Here is a 17625-nt window from a genome sequence, read left to right on the forward strand (position 1 = left end):
CCTGGGATCATGACCTGAGCCGAAGGCAGACGCTTAACGACTGAGCCACCCAGGCACCCTGGTGTGATAACCTTTTTAAACATATGAATAAACTGAGGCTGGAGAAGTTACTTTCTTGCCAAGATACCTCTCTTCCACAGATAGATGAGGGAAGAGCCAAGATTTGCTTACTTCCCCCAAAGAGCTTCTGGTTCACTCATGCTGATTCTAGAATTTCACCAGACTGGCTTTATCACTCCCTCCACCCAGACACAGTCTTGCCCAGCCTCAAGGACCACCTCCTGACCTCTTTCTTCTCCATGAAGGCTTCTGCTGCCCTTCTTTGGTCACCTCCAGCACAGATCATGTGAGCAAACTCCTACTTTCCCCCACATTTGCTCGGATCCAGCCATACTGCTATTCTCTTTGCCCAAAACCTCTTGCCCTGAATATTCACAAAGCCCGTTGTTTACCTCCGTCAGAAGGTGCGCAGATGTCACCTTCTCCAGGAGACCCACCAGCTGTCTCATTTAAATCTCACACCCTCTCCTTCCCGCTGTCTCTCCACATATACTCACCCTGCCCTGGTTTTTCTACAGCACTGTCACCTTCTCACATACAATATATTCTACTTCTCTAGTATGTTTATTACCTGTCCTCTCTACCAGAATATCAGCTGCATGAGGGCAGAGCATTGTCTGTTTTGAACTCTTTATTACTGATTCCTCAACAAGGGACTGGCAAATCGACAAACATATTGGCTAGTTTGATTCTCCAAACAACCTTGAAACACAGGAACATCAGGTATTTGCCTGAGGTGACTCAGCCAGCAAGTAGCAGAAGTGGGTTCAAACCCTCATCTCCAAACCCAGTGCCCTGGTACAGCCTCTCATAGATTCCCAGAATCCCAGGCAAGAACCCAGTGTAGACATGACCTAATCCCAGCACACTTTTTTTTTTTTAATGAAGAAACTAAGTCTATTGAGTCTATTGATTCACCCAGTCAGCTAGAAGGCAAACAGCGAAGACAAGAATCATGGCCCCTGATTGTCATTCCAGTAAAAGTGACCTCGGGCTTAGCAGCCAGGGACTAAATACCATATTTTGTCTTTTGTAGCAAAGTTCGCTTCCTTAGATTAGATCTTCTAGGCAAAATGTCTGCTCATTCCTTGGATTAAATTATATTTTGTATTTGTCAAGCAGTTGGAGCCTTTTGAGGCACTCAGAGTCAAGTCTGTTCTGACTTTGAGATTGGTTTTGACTTCAGGGTTGACGTTCTTGGGCCGAGCTTAAAAGCAGCTGTGGGACAATGGTAAAGAATATGGCTCTGGAGCCAAAGTGCCTGGGTTTAAGTCCTGGTTTTGCCTTCGTGATCTTGGGGAAGTTACTTAGTATATCTGTCCCTCGGCTTCCTCATCTGTAAAATGGAGACAGCACAGTGCCGAGCACCTAGTAAGTGCTTACTAAATGTTACTTATTCCTATAGTGGGGGTGAGATTTGGGGATACCTGACGCTGGGCTTTACAGACTTTGGGGTTCCTAATGGGACTGGGTACTAGCAGAAGTAAAAGGCATCATGTTTTCACCGAGGGTCCATCTAGGAAGTGTCAGGTGAGCTGGCTTCTGAAACTTGGTAGAGGCTTGGGAAGAAAGGGGGGGTGAAGAGATGTGCCACATTTATAGACTTACCTAGTCACTTGTTGAACTATGACCGGAGTTGCCTACGGGGCAGGGGAGGTGCTCCTGGCTCTAGCTCAGGTCTACTCTGCCTTCTACTAGTTACACTTCTGAAGAGTCTTAATGATACGCCAAGGAAGAAAGGCTGAGTTGCTGCCACTAATACTGCAGTATTCCCTCCACGCCCCAAAGCCACCTCGGACTGTGGGCAAAGAAAATGTCCCCAAAGGGATGCCGGCCAGGGGACTGGCAGCACTGGCATTTCCAGGAGTCCTCGTTAAAACTACAGCCTTCCAGGCTCCAGCCCAGACCTGTGGAATCAGGCTCTGCAGGCAGGGCTGGGAACCTGCCACTCGGGAGCCAGGGTTCCTCAAGGGATTCTGACCATGGGGCCCAGGTCAAGAGGAGAATGCTTTCCCTGCTGCCACAGAAGGTCAGGTGGATGAGCTAGAAGTCATCTTGTCCAGCTTTCCCATCAGACATGAGAAAGCTAAGGCTTGAGGTCACAAAGCTAACTACTTATAGAAGGAGCATCAGTATGTCAAGACTGGAAATGTAACCCTTTGTGTTCCCAGTCCAAGATCCCGTTCTCTGTGAAGTCCACGACAATCTGCTATCCCTCTCAGCACAGAGCTAAGCACATAGGAGGCACACAGAGCTAAGCACATAGGAGGCACTGAAATGTCATTGTCCACCGAAGAGAGGAAGCCAGGGAAAGAGGGAGGAGGGAAGGGGAGGACAGCAGGTGTCTGGCTAACTTTAACTGCAACCTTCCAGGGATGCCTGGCTGGCTCAGTCAGTAGAGCGTGTGACCCTGGATCTCGGAGTCGTGAGTTTGAGCCCCATGTTGGGCACAGAGCTTACTTTAAAAAAAAAAAAAAGATGAAAAAGAAATCATTGCAGCCTTCCATTTGCTTAAGGTGTCGTAATCACGGCCTTCCACATGGTAAGCAAGTTTTCAAAAAGGCTGCTATGCAGACATTGGTCATGGGGATGCCAATGGACCAGAAATACTCCTCTACCTCCCCCTTCCCATCAAAGTGGGGCACCTCCAACTTGCCACCTACTCAGGCACTTTACCTTCCCCAGGCTGCTGTGTATCACATGCTTCAGACCTAGGTGCTTGGCAGCCTCTGCCATGAGCTTTCCCTAAGGGACAAATTCTTTCTATAGATGACTACATTTGCATAGAGACTAGAGGACAGGTGCTGGGTCCCCTCTACCCCCTCCTTTTCTTGCCGGTCTCCTTGGAGAGGGGCTTTTCCAGTATCAAAATATATTTAAGGTATCATACGAGAGACCACGAGAATTAGCAAACAGAGACTCCACTGTGCCAAAATGCTGAAGCCTGCAGCCTGCTCCCACAAGAGCTGGAAAACCCTGGGACACTGGGGAGGTGGCGGGGAGTAGAACAGGAAATAGGGGAAGGGGTAGTAGAACAGGAAAGAGGGGAGGGGAGCCGAGAAGAAGGAATTCCAGGGACCTCTGGGAAGCTGAGAGGCAACTTGCTGGGAAGAGTCCAAATTGGCCCCTCCCTCTGGGCTTTCAGTGTCTGTATGGTCGATTGCCACACTTACATATATAAAATAGGGTTTTGGCTAATGGAGTCTATCTGCACATCATTTGGATATGGAGGGCATAATTGAGGGAGATATTTATATGCTTTACAGCTTGTTTATAGAATTTATTAAATACATAAAATTTGTATGTATAAAATATATACTTGCAGACAAATATATCTATCTTCTTTTTTGTGTTTTTAGTTCCAAATTTTCCAAAGCACCTTCATTTCTCTTTTTCTTTTACTCTTTCTTCCTTCTTTATTTTGACTGTCTTCTTTCATCCCCTTACAAAACCCATGTAGCAGGCAGAGAAGACACCAGTAATCTGGATTAGTAGATGCAGAAAGTGAGGCAGAGAAGTGACTTGCGCCCCTCAGTTCCATAGTGAGTGAAGATCTGAATTAGAACCCAGAGTTCCTAAAATAAGCCCACCCAAAGTTTATCACCATAAGACAAGCTGTAAATGGTGGAATTCATTTAACAGACAGTCCTTAAACGGCTCAATCCTGCTCTTAATTTTTTGAATTATGCCACTTCTGCAGGAGGCTGAGCCCATCTATTACATTTTTAAAATCCAATATTCATATTTTTTTCTAATTCATACATCTATATCATTTTCAAATAGTACTGTCAAGGGGGCAAAAGTAAATCTTTAGTTCCCTGAGCCCCAGTGCTGATAACTGCTCTCCAGAAATAACCATTTTCATCTCTTAGCTGTTTCATTATTTCTAAATAACATATTAACTTGGCTAAGTCTTGATTTTTTTCAGCTTCTGATATCATTTCCTAAATTCCTACTATGAAAGATGAGCTCTCATTTTTAGCGTTCTCTCTCCATGTCTCTCTCACACACGCTGTCCACCGCCATCACCACCGCACGTATACACAATTTCCTCTTGTTCATCCTCCCAACACCGTAACTGTGGGGTTGGATCAATAATCAGGGCTTACACACAGCTGAAGCAGAGCCATGTGACATTCTATGGTTACATCTGCTTTTTCTACAAACTTTTGTTTTTCCAGGAGTTAATCGTTGTGGGCTTATTTGCTTGTTAATTTCTTTTTCTTTGTACCTGTTACTGATTCATCCCTAAATTCTCTGCCAGAAGTGTGAATATACTCATTGCACTTTTGTTCTTCCCATTCCATTCTCAGGGTAACCTTAATATGTGGGGTGTCCTTCCTGCCACCCCTCGTATTCCATCTACAAGCAAATGGGAACCAGAGAATCTGATGACAGACTCCATTACACAGTCCCTCTCAAGTATCCGAGGTCTGGAGATTTGGACAAGTGACACATAACCCTGATTTTACAATCAAAGACACCTCTACCAAGCACCCAAAGTACATATATTTCATAAATGCCAGTGGGATGTAGTGGAGTGATGTCTATATTTTTGCCCAGAGAGAAGGCCTCCCCTCTTCCAGGGAGGGCAGAGCAGCCAGGAAGGATGAAAGGAAAGACCTCAGAGGTGGTTGCCACCTGACATGCTTCTTTCTCTCAGTCCCTTGGCTGAGATGGTCCCAGAAGTTGGTCACGACAAAGGCCCCCTAGGCACCTTTTAAGGCGACATCTGCTTCATCATTCAGGTCTCCTTTTACAACCTGGGCACCAAGGTCCCAGAGCACCAGTGCATTTGGTGGAATCATAAACCTGGTCAGTGCTCTCCCGGCCAATTTTTTGCTCCAAAATGGCCCTGGTCACAGAGGCATTCTCAGCTCCTGCAGGGTCAAGGAGAAAAGAAACACAGGAAGGATCAGGAAGAAAGTTCACTAAAAGAAGTTGAGCTCCACTATTCAGAGAAGAGCTGCTGTAGTAGCTGCATCAGAAGGTGTCCCCCTGGCTCACCACATTGGTTTTCAAACTAGGTTTCAGAGGCACCTTTGCAGAAGTCACAGAGAGGAAGGATGGGAGAAGCTTGCGGCAAAAGGTATCCAAATGAGCAGGGTGGCAGACCCTGCCCCAGATTCAACTGAGCAACCCTACTCTTAGTGGGTTAAAGATTTTATTTGGAGATTCTTCATACAATTTTATTTTCAAAAAGAGGTTCCTAGTATGTTCTCTTTCCTAAGATAAATATACTAATGGAATACAGTCAGATATATCACAAGAAAGATACACAATGCCTCTGCCATTCTAAACTACACACAATCCTACACTAGCCGGGTGGAGAATTCGCAATACTATTCCAAGCAGATGTGCAAAAGAGAAAAAGATTTATATTCAAGGCAGTTTATCCATAGCATTATTTGAATTGAAATGAACTGGACACGAGCTAAATATTTGCCACTAGGGAATCAGTTAAATAAATTATGGCATAACCATAGGACAGAATGGTATATCTCCATTAAAAATTACATTTTTCTAAGAGTTTTCATAATATGGGAAAATACAACATAAAGTTATATAATATCAATAGAACAGAGAACTGCATATAGGGTGTGGTTCCAGGTTGTAAAGAAAAATAATTACACACACAACACACACACACACACACACACACACACACACACAGAGCCTAAGACTACTGAAGGCTTTTACACAATATGTTTGTGGTAGAGCCCAAGGACTGGGCATAACATGAAGGTATCACACTCACGTTTTTCTTACAGCTATGACATGCACATTCTAAGGGTTGACTGAAAAAAAACCTAAAAGTCTATAAGGACACAGCAGCACTGTTCATGATAGCCAAAAGTTGGCAACAACCCAGTTGTCCATCTAGAGTAGACTGGATAAAGTGTGGCAGATTCGCACACCAGCATGCCGCCCAACAACAAGAATGAACAAACTCTTCCAACGTGCAACCTGGCAGGATCTCACAAATTAAATGTGGAGCAAAAGAGTAAAGGAACAACTAGCATATGATTCAGTTTACATAAAATTTAAAAGGAAAAACTAATCTACGGTGATAGACATCAGAATAGTAGTTACTTTGGGGGATAGTGACCCAAAGGAGCTTAACAGGGCCTTCTGCAGGGCTGATAATGTTCATTTTGTGAAAATGTATCAAGCTGTGCAGTTAAGATTTGTGCACCTTTATATATATATAATATATATGTATACACACATATCTTTGCCTATATATATATATATATACACACGTATATATATAAATATACAAATATTTGTATATGAATGAAATACAATACAAATCACATATAGATATATAACATAATTATTAATATAAAATATATTTAAATTATTAATATAAAATATTTTAAATTAATATAAATTTTATATAATTATTATAAATAATATAAAATATTATAACATATAATATATATATATATATATTTTTTACTTCATTAGAAAGTTTACTTCAAGGAAAAATAAGAAGTTTAAAGTGACCCAACGGGAGAAGCTAAAATGGGCAGCTATATTCTGGGTGGAAACAAAAACCTGAGGCTTTTTAACTAAGCTAATCCCCACTAGGGCAGGCAGTGACCCATTAAGACCCTGTGCTCACGGAAAACAGTCGATGCCTTTTTCTTTTTTTTTTATTATGTTATGTTAATCACCATACATTACATCATTAGTTTTTGATGTAGTGTTCCATGATTCATTGTTTGCGTATAACACCCAGTGCTCCATTCAGTACATGCCCTCTTTTATACCCATCACCAGGCTAACCCATCCCCCACCCCCTTCCCTCTAGAACCCTCAGTTTGTTTCTCAGATTCCATAGTCTCTCATGGTTCATCTCCCCCTCCGATTTCCACCCCTTCATTTTTCCCTTCCTGCTATCTTCTTTTTTTTTTTAACATATAATGTGTTATTTGTTTCAGAGGTACAGGTCTGTGATTCAACAGTCTTACACAATTCACAGCACTCACCATAGCACATACCCTCCCTAATGTCCATCACCCAGCCACCCCATCCCTCCCACCCCCCACCACTCCAGCAACCCTCAGTTTGTTTCCTGAGATTAAGAATTCCTCATATCAGTGAGATCATATGTTACATGTTTCTCTGACTTACTTCGCTCAGCATAATATCCTCTAGTTCCATCCATGTCGCTGCAAATGGCAAGATTTCATTCCTTTTGATGGCTGCATAATATTCCATTGTGTGTGTATATATATATATATATATATATATATACCACATCTTCATTATCCATTCATCTGTCGATGGACATCTTGGCTCTTTCCATAGTTTGGCTATTGTGGACATTGCTGCCATAAACATCAGGTTGCACGTACCCCCTTTGGATCCCTACATTTGTATCTTTGGGGTAAATACCCAGTAGTGCAATTGCTGGGTTGTATAGTAGCTCTATTTTCAACTTTTTGAGGAACGTCCATATTGTTTTCCAGAGTTCGATGCCTTTTTCTTTGTAGTTTGAAGGCATCCTGAGCTGATGTCCAAGCGTTTACTTAGGGTTCCCTCGATGAAAGGAGTCTGTGTTTTTGGTCCACCCAGTGAAGAGAATGGGCAGGATTCTCTGCTCCTAACGTTCAGCGGCACACTGCCTTGCCTGTGTTTGCCTCTTACTTCCAAGTGTGATTACCTCAACCCAGTCAGCTCTCAGCTAGGAGGCTGTATAACATGATTCAAGCTGCGGAGTATGACAGTCCCGGGTTTAACACCCAGCTCCACCCCTTACTAGCTGCCTGAGCTTAGACAAGTTTTACACTTCCCCTAAGCTTTGATTTCCTCATTTACAGAATGGGGGTTATAGTAGTATTTACTGCATATCGGCGTGGTGAGGATTAAATGAAATTAAACCACTTAATCTATGTGGTGCAGTTAAAAGAAATGAACTGCTATTATTTCTCAACCCACTTTGCACTATCCGGTTAGTTTCCTCACTGCAACCAGCCTCTTACCCCACATTGCCGTTCATCCTCTCCAATGCACTAAACTAATATGTGCTCAAAGAGCAGCAGTTAGCTTATCAAAAAGGAAAATATGGAAATAAATCTGCCTGGGGGTGGGGGAGGCATGAAGCACATTTGAATCCAAACAAAATATTTAGTGGTTAGCCAAGCTTGGAGGGTTCCCAGTCTCCCACTCTCCACCACAGTTTCTCTCGAAGAATGAATGACACCTTGACTCTACCCTTCTCCTTGGGTCTTAACGACACATCCAAGGAAACAGAGAAGCTTGGGGGATCTGGAGAGTTTGTCTTGACGAAGGTGAGGCAAGTGAGGCACTCACCTCAGTACACAATTTAAGGGATCACCAAAAACTGCATGATGAAGATAAAGATCTTAATGCAATATTTTTAAAAATCAAAATGAATCCCCAACATCCATGGTGAACATATTTCAAAATGTTCAGTAAAGACAGGATCCAGCAAGGCCAGGATTAGGGTGAGGCAGGTGAGGCTAAGTCTCCTTAGCACCTGCAGGACTCCTGACCATCTTAAATTCTTAGATTTTACCCAAGAGAGCCACTGCTGTCTAGTAAAACACACATTTGTGTAATTTTCTTTTGAACTAGATGATTCCCTTTCTGTAGGAGCCTGGCCCAGGATCCTTCATCCTGCCAGTTCCCTTTGGAGCAGACTAAGCCTGCATTTCCCACAACAGCAGCAAGAGTGTGTGTGTGTGTGTGTGTGTGTGTGTGTGTGTGTTCTCTCTCCTGAGAATGAGGACAAATTCTCAGGGGAGAAAATTGATTAGCCTAACTTGGGTAAGTATCCACCCACAGTCCACTCAGCTGAGACGCTGTGTGCCTATTCTGTCCCAGCCACTATGTTAAGTATTAGCGAAATATCTTCTCCTTACACCAACCCTGTGATTTAGGTATTCCTGCCTTTGCTTTTCCGATGAGGAAAGTGAGTTACATCTAAAGCCACAGAACTAGGTCGTGGCAGAGCTGGGATTAGAATTAAGTTCTTCTTTCTGTCTAGATGCAAAGCCCATGCTGTTTTCAATAAACACACTGCCTCCCTTTGTATATAAGAAGGACATGGTAACTGTTCAATAATTTCTCAATATTATAGTAAACTTAAGCTAAATTATTGGTGTTCTAAAGAGGGAAAAATCACTTACCACTTGGAGAGAAGAGTAAAAGGAAAAAAATCAGGGGAAGGACTTGTGAAAGGCTTCATATCTAATCTAGTTCAGATAAGAATTGGGATTGTAGAACTGGGTAAGAAAGACATTCCTGCCAAAGGATAAAGCTTTATAAGCCCGTAACAGCTTTAAGCATTAAAAAGTTTAGATGAAGTTCTTTGCTTGTGCTTATGTTTCTCAGATTTGAACGGATTTTTCTTATTTATCAAATAATGCATTCCCCTGAAGAAGATTTGGAAAATTCTAGTAAGTGTGAATTAGGATCACTTTCCTCGTTATAGCACTACCTTCCTCAAGGGAACCACATTTAACATATTTGATCCCATATTTTTTATTCATTTTTGTCTTTATATAGTTGAGATCATTCTTTACATACAGGTGGGTTGCTATTGAGGGGTAAAATAAAGATGAACAAAAATAAAGGTGAATAAAATATAATAAAACCATGTTAGTATATTCCAGATTTTACTGGTCAGGACTTTCATTGGCAGACACTGATTATGGAAATTATTCAAAAGATATCAGTCAATTTTAGAAACCTCAGAAATTCTGAGAACAAATCTCTGAGGCTGAATGGTCAGGACATGCCTCAGAATGATGCACAGAACTGGTCTGGCAAAGATACCAGGGCTGCTGTCCCTGAGCAGGGCCACCGCAACTTAGAGTGACCAACACTGCTGACCATGGGTGGGGGACAATGGCAGCTTCGAGATAAACCTGTATACAAATGGGAACAGGGGCGCCTGAGTGGCTCAGTCCTTAAGCGTCTGCCTTTGGGCCAGGTCATGATCCCAGGATCCTGGGGTCCAGCCCCGCCTGCTCCGCAGGACGCCTGCTTCTCCCTCTCCCACTCCCCCTGCTTGCGTTCCTGTTCTCACTATCTCTCTCTGTCAAAAAAAAAAAAAAAGGAACATAATTTACAATAAAAGCAGAACCACATAGAAGAGGACAAGTTATTTAATACCCAGTGTTGGGGAAGCTGGTGATACCTCTACGGGGAAAAAAAATAAAATGATCTATGTCCCACATCACACACAAGACTGTACTTGGAATTGAACCTAAATGTGATAGATGAAAACAGCAAATAGAACAAAGTATAGAACGTCTTTGTAACTTATGATCATGGAAAGATTCATAAAAAATTCATAAACAAAATTCCTCAGTACACTGGTAGTCAATAGGGAAGGTATCAAATAAAAGAGCTACAGCACCAGAGTCTCCATCAGATGCTGAGAAACAAGCCACTCAGTGTAAATCAGAGCCCCAAATGCCCACAGTCCTGGCTAGGAGCGGAAGAGGAATGCCACAAAGAGGAGGCAAGTGACAGACAGCTCCTTAGGGCCTTCTTGGACTGAATCAAGATTGATTGGGGATGGGAGGGAAGGTTCCAGAGATTCAGCTGGTTGAGCATCAAATACTGTGTTGTAATTGATCATTCGACTTCTCACCTCACCATGCTGATATGGTCTGGGAAGACTTGTGTTAATTTTTTTAAAAACCTCTATCCATTCAATTTTAATGGTATTGACCCTATAAATATTTTGGTGAGGCATTATTAACATGAAGACATTCATTTTCCCATAGCAAATCAGCAAAAGAAAATCTCTCACATCAGATTTGTCTGATAAGACAAATATCAGAAGACAAAGAGAGTTTTAACCTTCTCTCTCACTTCTGTCCATTTCAGGAAATTTTTCCTGCCTGCCAAACCCTCTTTTCTTTATTTGTTCCTATGTTGTCATAACGAAAACTGTACAACTGCTGTCAAACGTTTAAAAGAAACCAAAAAAAAAAAAAAAACCTAGAGGAAAATGTAAGGGTACATTTATCTTATCTCAGGACGAGAAAGGACTTTCTCAGCTTAAATAGAATAAAAAAAAATTCCTAATGAACAAAATGTGTAGCTCTGATTACATGAAAATTTATAATTTCTTGTGGTCAACACACATTGAGATAGCTACCTAGCTCACAGTGATTTCCCATTGACGATATTTATGCCACTATATATCTTTTGTCAGTGAGAGAGTTGCATCCCAGGATAGGGGTAGGCACATGACCCAGCCTAGCCAATCATAGTACCTCTCCTATCATTTGTCCTCCATTCATCTCACAGCTATTCATTGAGTGGGGATTCAGTGATGAGCAAAATATTCCTGTCCTCTTAAAGCTTAGAGTTTGGGGAAAATTAAACATTAATCAAAAGAAACATAGAAAATTGTTAAATAAATTATGTACAGCCATATGGTAGAATATTATACAACCAGTAGTATACATGGAGGATATAACACCACTTTTATAATCAGAGAAAAGAATCCAATTATAATGTTCCAATTGCCAATAAGTCACGAGGAGGCAGGCTTCCACCTCATCTGGTCCAGATCTGCTCTCGGCACTTCAAGCCTCCTTAACGGCTCAGCTGTGCTCACAGGCATCCTGTGGTCTGGTCTCTAGGCTCCTGGAACCTGCCAAACATTCTCACCTCAGTGCCTTTGTGCCCTTACTGATTCCCTCCTCAGAACACAGCTTTCTTGCTCTTGAAACAGCTGACTTCTCTTCTTCATAAAAAGGGCATGGTATATGGGGCGCCTGGGTGGCTCAGTCGGTAGGTGTCTGCCTCCGGTTCAGGTCCTGATCCCAGGGTCCTGAGATCAAGCCCCGCATCGGGCACTCCCCCTGCTTGTGTTCCCTCTCTCGCTGTCTCTCTCTGTCAAATAAATAAATAAAATCTTTTTTAAAAAGTCATGGTATAAAGATCATGACACATATTTACAATGGAATACCATGCAACTGTTTTTTAATACGAGCTAAATCTATGGGTACTAATATGGAAAAATATTTAGTGTATTTTAGATTGCTAAGTGAAAAAAGCAAGTTGCAGAACAGCCTGTCAAAAGAATATGTACAGCATGATTCCATGTGTTTTGTAAAAAAAAATTGTCTATCAAACATCTAAATTTAGTGTTTTTACACTAAATATTTAACTGGGGAAGCTGAGTAATGAAACTAGGAAAGAAAGGAGAATGGGAAAGAGGATTTTCACTTTTTACATTGCACACTTATTATTGGGGTTTTTTTATATCCTCAGCCTATATTATTTATATAATAAGAATTCTAAGGCAAATATTTTCTTTGTAAGTTAAATGTCTTAGCTCTGAATGTTGTTATTTTGGTATTCTAGTTTTTGCTCCCTTTATCTCTTTCCCAGATTTCTCTAAGTAGCTGGAGAAGGTCTCTATTTTATTTTTTTTAAGCTGAGTTTTTCTTTTAGTGCTCAGGACACTCAAAGTGATTGGTTATTTCACCACAGTTATTTATATTATGTAGCCATAATCATCATGCTGTTTCCTTAATTTCCTCTCAGTTCTAAACTGGCTCATGAAAACCTGCCTTAACTAAGTCTCCAAGTTTTGACTTCTACATTCATGTTCCCAAGCAATGGACAGGTGTTGAGTCACTAGATCTACTATTAGTTCTCTGAGGACACTCCCACTTCACTCCTTGCTTTTTTTATTTTATTTTATTTTATTATGTTATGTTAGTCACCATACATCATTAGTTTTTGATGTAGTGTTCCATGATTCACTGTTTTCGTATAACACCCAGTGCTCCATGCAGTACACGCCCTCCTTAATACCCATCACCAGGCTAACCCATCCCTCCACCCCCCTCCCCTCTAGAACCCTCAGTTTGTTTCTCAGAGTCCATAGTCTCTCATGGTTCATCTCTCCCTCCGATTTCCCAAGGATCTTGCTTATCCAGTGGAAGGTTTCCTTGACCATCTCTATACTGGTAATTCCAGTTCTATATATTCTACCCAGATCTCCCCTGAGTCCCAGATTACAATAACTAGTACTCACTGGACATCTTTGTTTGGATGTCCCAGCAAAACCTCATTTCCCAAACTGAACTCATCATTCTGCCCACTTGCCCTTATTTTCCTCCCTAGTTAATGGCACCATTGTCCTTCCACCTTGTCACCCAAGCTAAACCTAGATGTTGGTCTAGCTTTTCTCTTGCCTTCACTTCCACACCCCAGCAGAATTTTAGGGGACCACTCCTGGGAGCAATGCTGAATCAGGGTCCAATTAGGAGAGAAAAGCCACATGGTAACATGAACAGAGAACTTTTTTGTTTGTGTGCAGTTCTCAAATAACTTTTAACAACCAGAGGCACCCTCCAGGTGTTCACTTACTAGAAGGACAGGCTTTATCCAGCTATACAGCCATGGTATCCATCTGGCCACATCTGACCTCCTTCTCGCTGACACAAGAATAAGTCAATTTCAAATATTTCCCATGGAATTTTCCATGGTGTTTTTCTTCCTTATAGGGAATTTATCTTTTCTGATTATAAGAGCTTTTGGGTTTTGTAAACTTGCCAGTTTCAGATATGAGGAAGAGAGACTGGTCAGAGTTCCTGAGTCACATTCCAGGGCAGACCCTCCAGAGTTCGTACCCCTGAGTCATGTTGAGCCCTGAAACAATGTGATTTGAGGTAGGAAAGCAGCAAGCCTGCCCACGCCATTCTACCCAGCACGGAATTCCCCAACAGCAACTTCCTATTTGATCTGCCTGTTTATTCCAGAAGGTTCTTTTCCAGTTCTAGAGACCAACCACATTCCTTGGCTCATGGCCCCTTCCTCCATCTGCAAAGCCAGGCTTTCTCCTGACACCACTTCACTCTCACCTCAAACCTTTAATATAAAGAATTATGAACTATAACTGGGAATAGGGACAATGAGAAACTAACTATGAAGAAGTAAAGGGATCTCAAAAGAACATAGGAATAGCAGATATAAGAAGCCCTACCCATAGGTCTATCACAGAGTCCCCCCAAAAAGACCTTCCTCTCCTCAAGAGCTGAGGTCCAGACCTTTTCGTAGAGAGCACAGCTGTGGCTCACTGGATGACAGAAGTTGCTGAGGTGCCATCCTGGCAGAACATAATAGAAATCTGCCCTCTAGAATTTTTCAGAAATCTTCCCTCTAGGATGCCAGGGAAAGCTGTTCATGGGGCAGTGTCTCACCTACAAAACCACCATCTGATGTGATGCCAGGGAAAGCCACCAGCTGCTGGGTGCTGCTGGGTGTTGCTGGGTGTTGCTGGGTGCTGCTGGGTACTGTGCACTATAGGAGCAGAGCACTGGAAAAGCTGCAGATGCTACAGGAGCCAAAAGGCTCTGCTACAAAACCTGGTTGGCATTGGGAGTGGGTGCTCAAGAGGAAGCTGCTGGCTACTAGGAGCTGCTTGTAGCCATGCACTGCAGGAGCTGGGATCTGGAGATGCTGCCAACATACTGCAGAAGCTCAGAGCTGAAGAGGGCTATAATCTCTGTAGGAGCTGGTCACTGGGGAAGCTTCATGCGCTGCAGGAGTCTGTGGAACACTCTAGAACTAAGAAGTAAACCCCTTCCTCCTGTAATGCCTGCACAATGCCCTATACTGCAAAGCTTCAGTGCCAACAGGCAAAAAGGATACACACACACACATTTATTTGTATTTATTTATTTATTTATTTATTTAAAGGGTCACATCTATTTTCGCAGAGCAAGTAAAAAGGATGAATTTGGAGCAACAAGCACAGAGAGTCAGGTCCATTCATTCTTCTCTAACACCATTGCCATGGCTCTAGTTTAGACTTATTCATTTGCTCACTTTCTCTTTTTATTCCTTGTCTGGAATGTTGAAAGAGTCTAGGAACTGGTCTCCTGGCTTGGCTGCCACTCACCCAAATGATGATGTTGTGTGAATTTGCAAAAGAAGGGCCTTCCTTTGGGTGTACAAAGCCCAATGCCTGGGTATCAGCTCTCATGGACCCTTGCTAGGTATGCCCTGCACAGCTGACAGCAGAGGTCTTGGTCCTCATCTGCCCCTAGACTCCAGTCTTCCTTGGTCATATCGCTCCAGATTGCCACCACTTTTCTACAACCTAAACATGACAATATAACTCACCTTTTAACCCCTCAAAACTTCCCTATTACCTACTAAATAAAATCTAAACTCCTTAAAAAGGCATACAAAGTCCTCTGTGATCTGCCTCTTGCTTTCTCCTCCAGTTTATTGAACACCTAAATGAACAAACATGTAACCATAAATCAAAGAAAGAATGAGCTCATGAATTTCAGGACAGAAGTTGAACATCAAGAGTCTAGTATCTATAAGGACAAACAATAATCAAATTCGGGGCAGTCTCTGACTTTTCTCTAAGCTGTGGGAGTAAGTCTCAGTTAAGAGAGTACTCCCAAGCGGGCACATTATTTCCTCTTGCATATACCTCCCCTACCGAGACAAAGTTTTTATGGTCATTTTTCCCTATCTCTTTGCCTTTTATCCACATATTCCCATCATCAAAGTCAGTGAGGCCCAGCCTCTGAGAGTCTACCCATTCACTGTTTCCTCTCCATTCTACCAGTCCTCTCCACCTTGTATTTACAGTATGGGAACCACATGCCACATAGTCCCTCATTCAACAGCCTGGCCCTGTACTAGGTGCTGGAGATATAGACATGAATGACACATAAGCCCTCCAGAATGACCTCCATGTCTTTGCCAGGACAATCTTCCTTGCTTTCAGCGAGTTTTTCCCCTGCTCAGGGACCTAAAAAGGTACCTGTTGCCTACTCACTCATTTCTAAATTCATACTTCACTTTCATTCACTCAACAAGTGTAACTGAAGGCTTAACATGCCAGGTACTGGTACTAGGTATAAAGCAGTGGATGAGATAGGCATGGGCCCTGTCCTCAAGGAATGTAGTCCAGTGAGGAAGACAGACATAAAAGCCAAAATCACAGAAATAACTATAGAACTATTACTGTTTAACTACAATCATTTTGAATGATTTGAGGGGTGCTTATAAAAGTATGTAAACAAAGATTTAATCTAATCTAAACCAGGAAGCAAGGCAAGGCCTGAGATCTGAGTAGGAGCCCAAGTGTAGGTATGTGTTGGGAGGAAGAGTGGTTGTTGAATGTCCCAGGAAGAGGGAATAGCTTATTCAAAAGTCTAAGATTGAGGATACAAGGAGTGTGAGAAAATGTGTGCCTACAGCATAGCAAACAAATGGGAGAGTGGCAGATAAGGAACAGATCATGCAGAGAATTGCAGTTTGTATTAAAGTCTTTGAACTTTATCCTAAAAGTTATGAAGAGCCATCGACAGTTCTAGAGCATGTGGTACCATGACCTATGTTTTTTTCCCTCAACATTTTATTACGAAAATGTTCAAACATAGTGAAGAGAATTGTACAATGAACACCTCTCAGTTTGCTCCTGACTTAATTTTTAAATCACATCACATTGACAGTGTCTAGGTGTTAAAAATGAGGAAAGAAATTTAATCTCTTCTTCCCAGGGAGGCTACAAGGAAGTTTAGAAATGATACAGCCTGGCCAATAAAACGGCTAGAAATTAATAAGTGCACAAAAACACATGGGATCGTTGCAAAATTCAAAACACAATTATTGGGAGAAAGTGTACTAGAATTTTTTTCTCAGGTACACCCTATCCCATTTCATCTTTATAAACTATGACTCCAGGTCCAAAGTGATGGTTTGAATCTTTTTAATCACTATTTTTTCTTATTAGAACTTGAAATAAAGCTGCTTAAGGTGCTTAAAGCTATGAAAACTCCACAAACACTAATTTAGTTTCTAAGGTAATTGGAAATTCTCCAGGTAAGTGGAGTTGATGAGGCAAGGGGTATGGAGAAGAAAAGAAAAAAAAAATTTAATTATACAGGAAGTAGAATTGATGAGCTATGTTAACTAATTAAATAAGGAGGGGAAGAGAGAGGAAAGTTTATTTATTTTTTATTAAAGATTCTATTTATTTATTTGACAGAGAGCAAACACAAGCAGGGGGAGTGGCAGAGGGAGAACGAAAAGCAGACTCCCTGCAGAGCTGGGAGTCCAGCATGGGGCTCAAACCCAGGACTCTGGGATCATGACCTGAGCTGAAGGCAGACGCTTAATCCTGACTGAGTCACCCAGGTGCCCCTGGTAAGAAAGTTTTAGCAGAGACATTTAGATGGCAGAGGAGGAGATTATTAAAATGATTAATTTTGGACATGTTAATTTTTTTAAAGATTTTATTTATTTATTTGAGAGAGAGAATAAGAAAGAGAGAGCATGAGAGGGGGGAGGGTCCGAGGGAGAAGCAGACTCACTGCTGAGCAGGGAGCCCGATGAGGGACTCGATCCTGGGACTCCAGGATCATGAACTGAGCTGAAGGCAGTCGCTTAACCAACTGAGCCACCCAGGCGCCCTGGACATGTTAATTTTTATAAGCCTCTGAAATATCCAGGTAAAAATTCAAGCAGGCAACAGGAATTTAAGCACAAAACTGAGGAGGGTGTTCAAAGATGTAAATATAAAATTGGAAG

Source organism: Eumetopias jubatus, unplaced genomic scaffold, assembly GCF_037043125.1.
Source record: "Eumetopias jubatus isolate StellerSeaLion01/CBP00866 unplaced genomic scaffold, mEumJub1_p1.0 scaffold_1, whole genome shotgun sequence".
Classification (NCBI taxonomy): domain Eukaryota; kingdom Metazoa; phylum Chordata; class Mammalia; order Carnivora; family Otariidae; genus Eumetopias; species Eumetopias jubatus.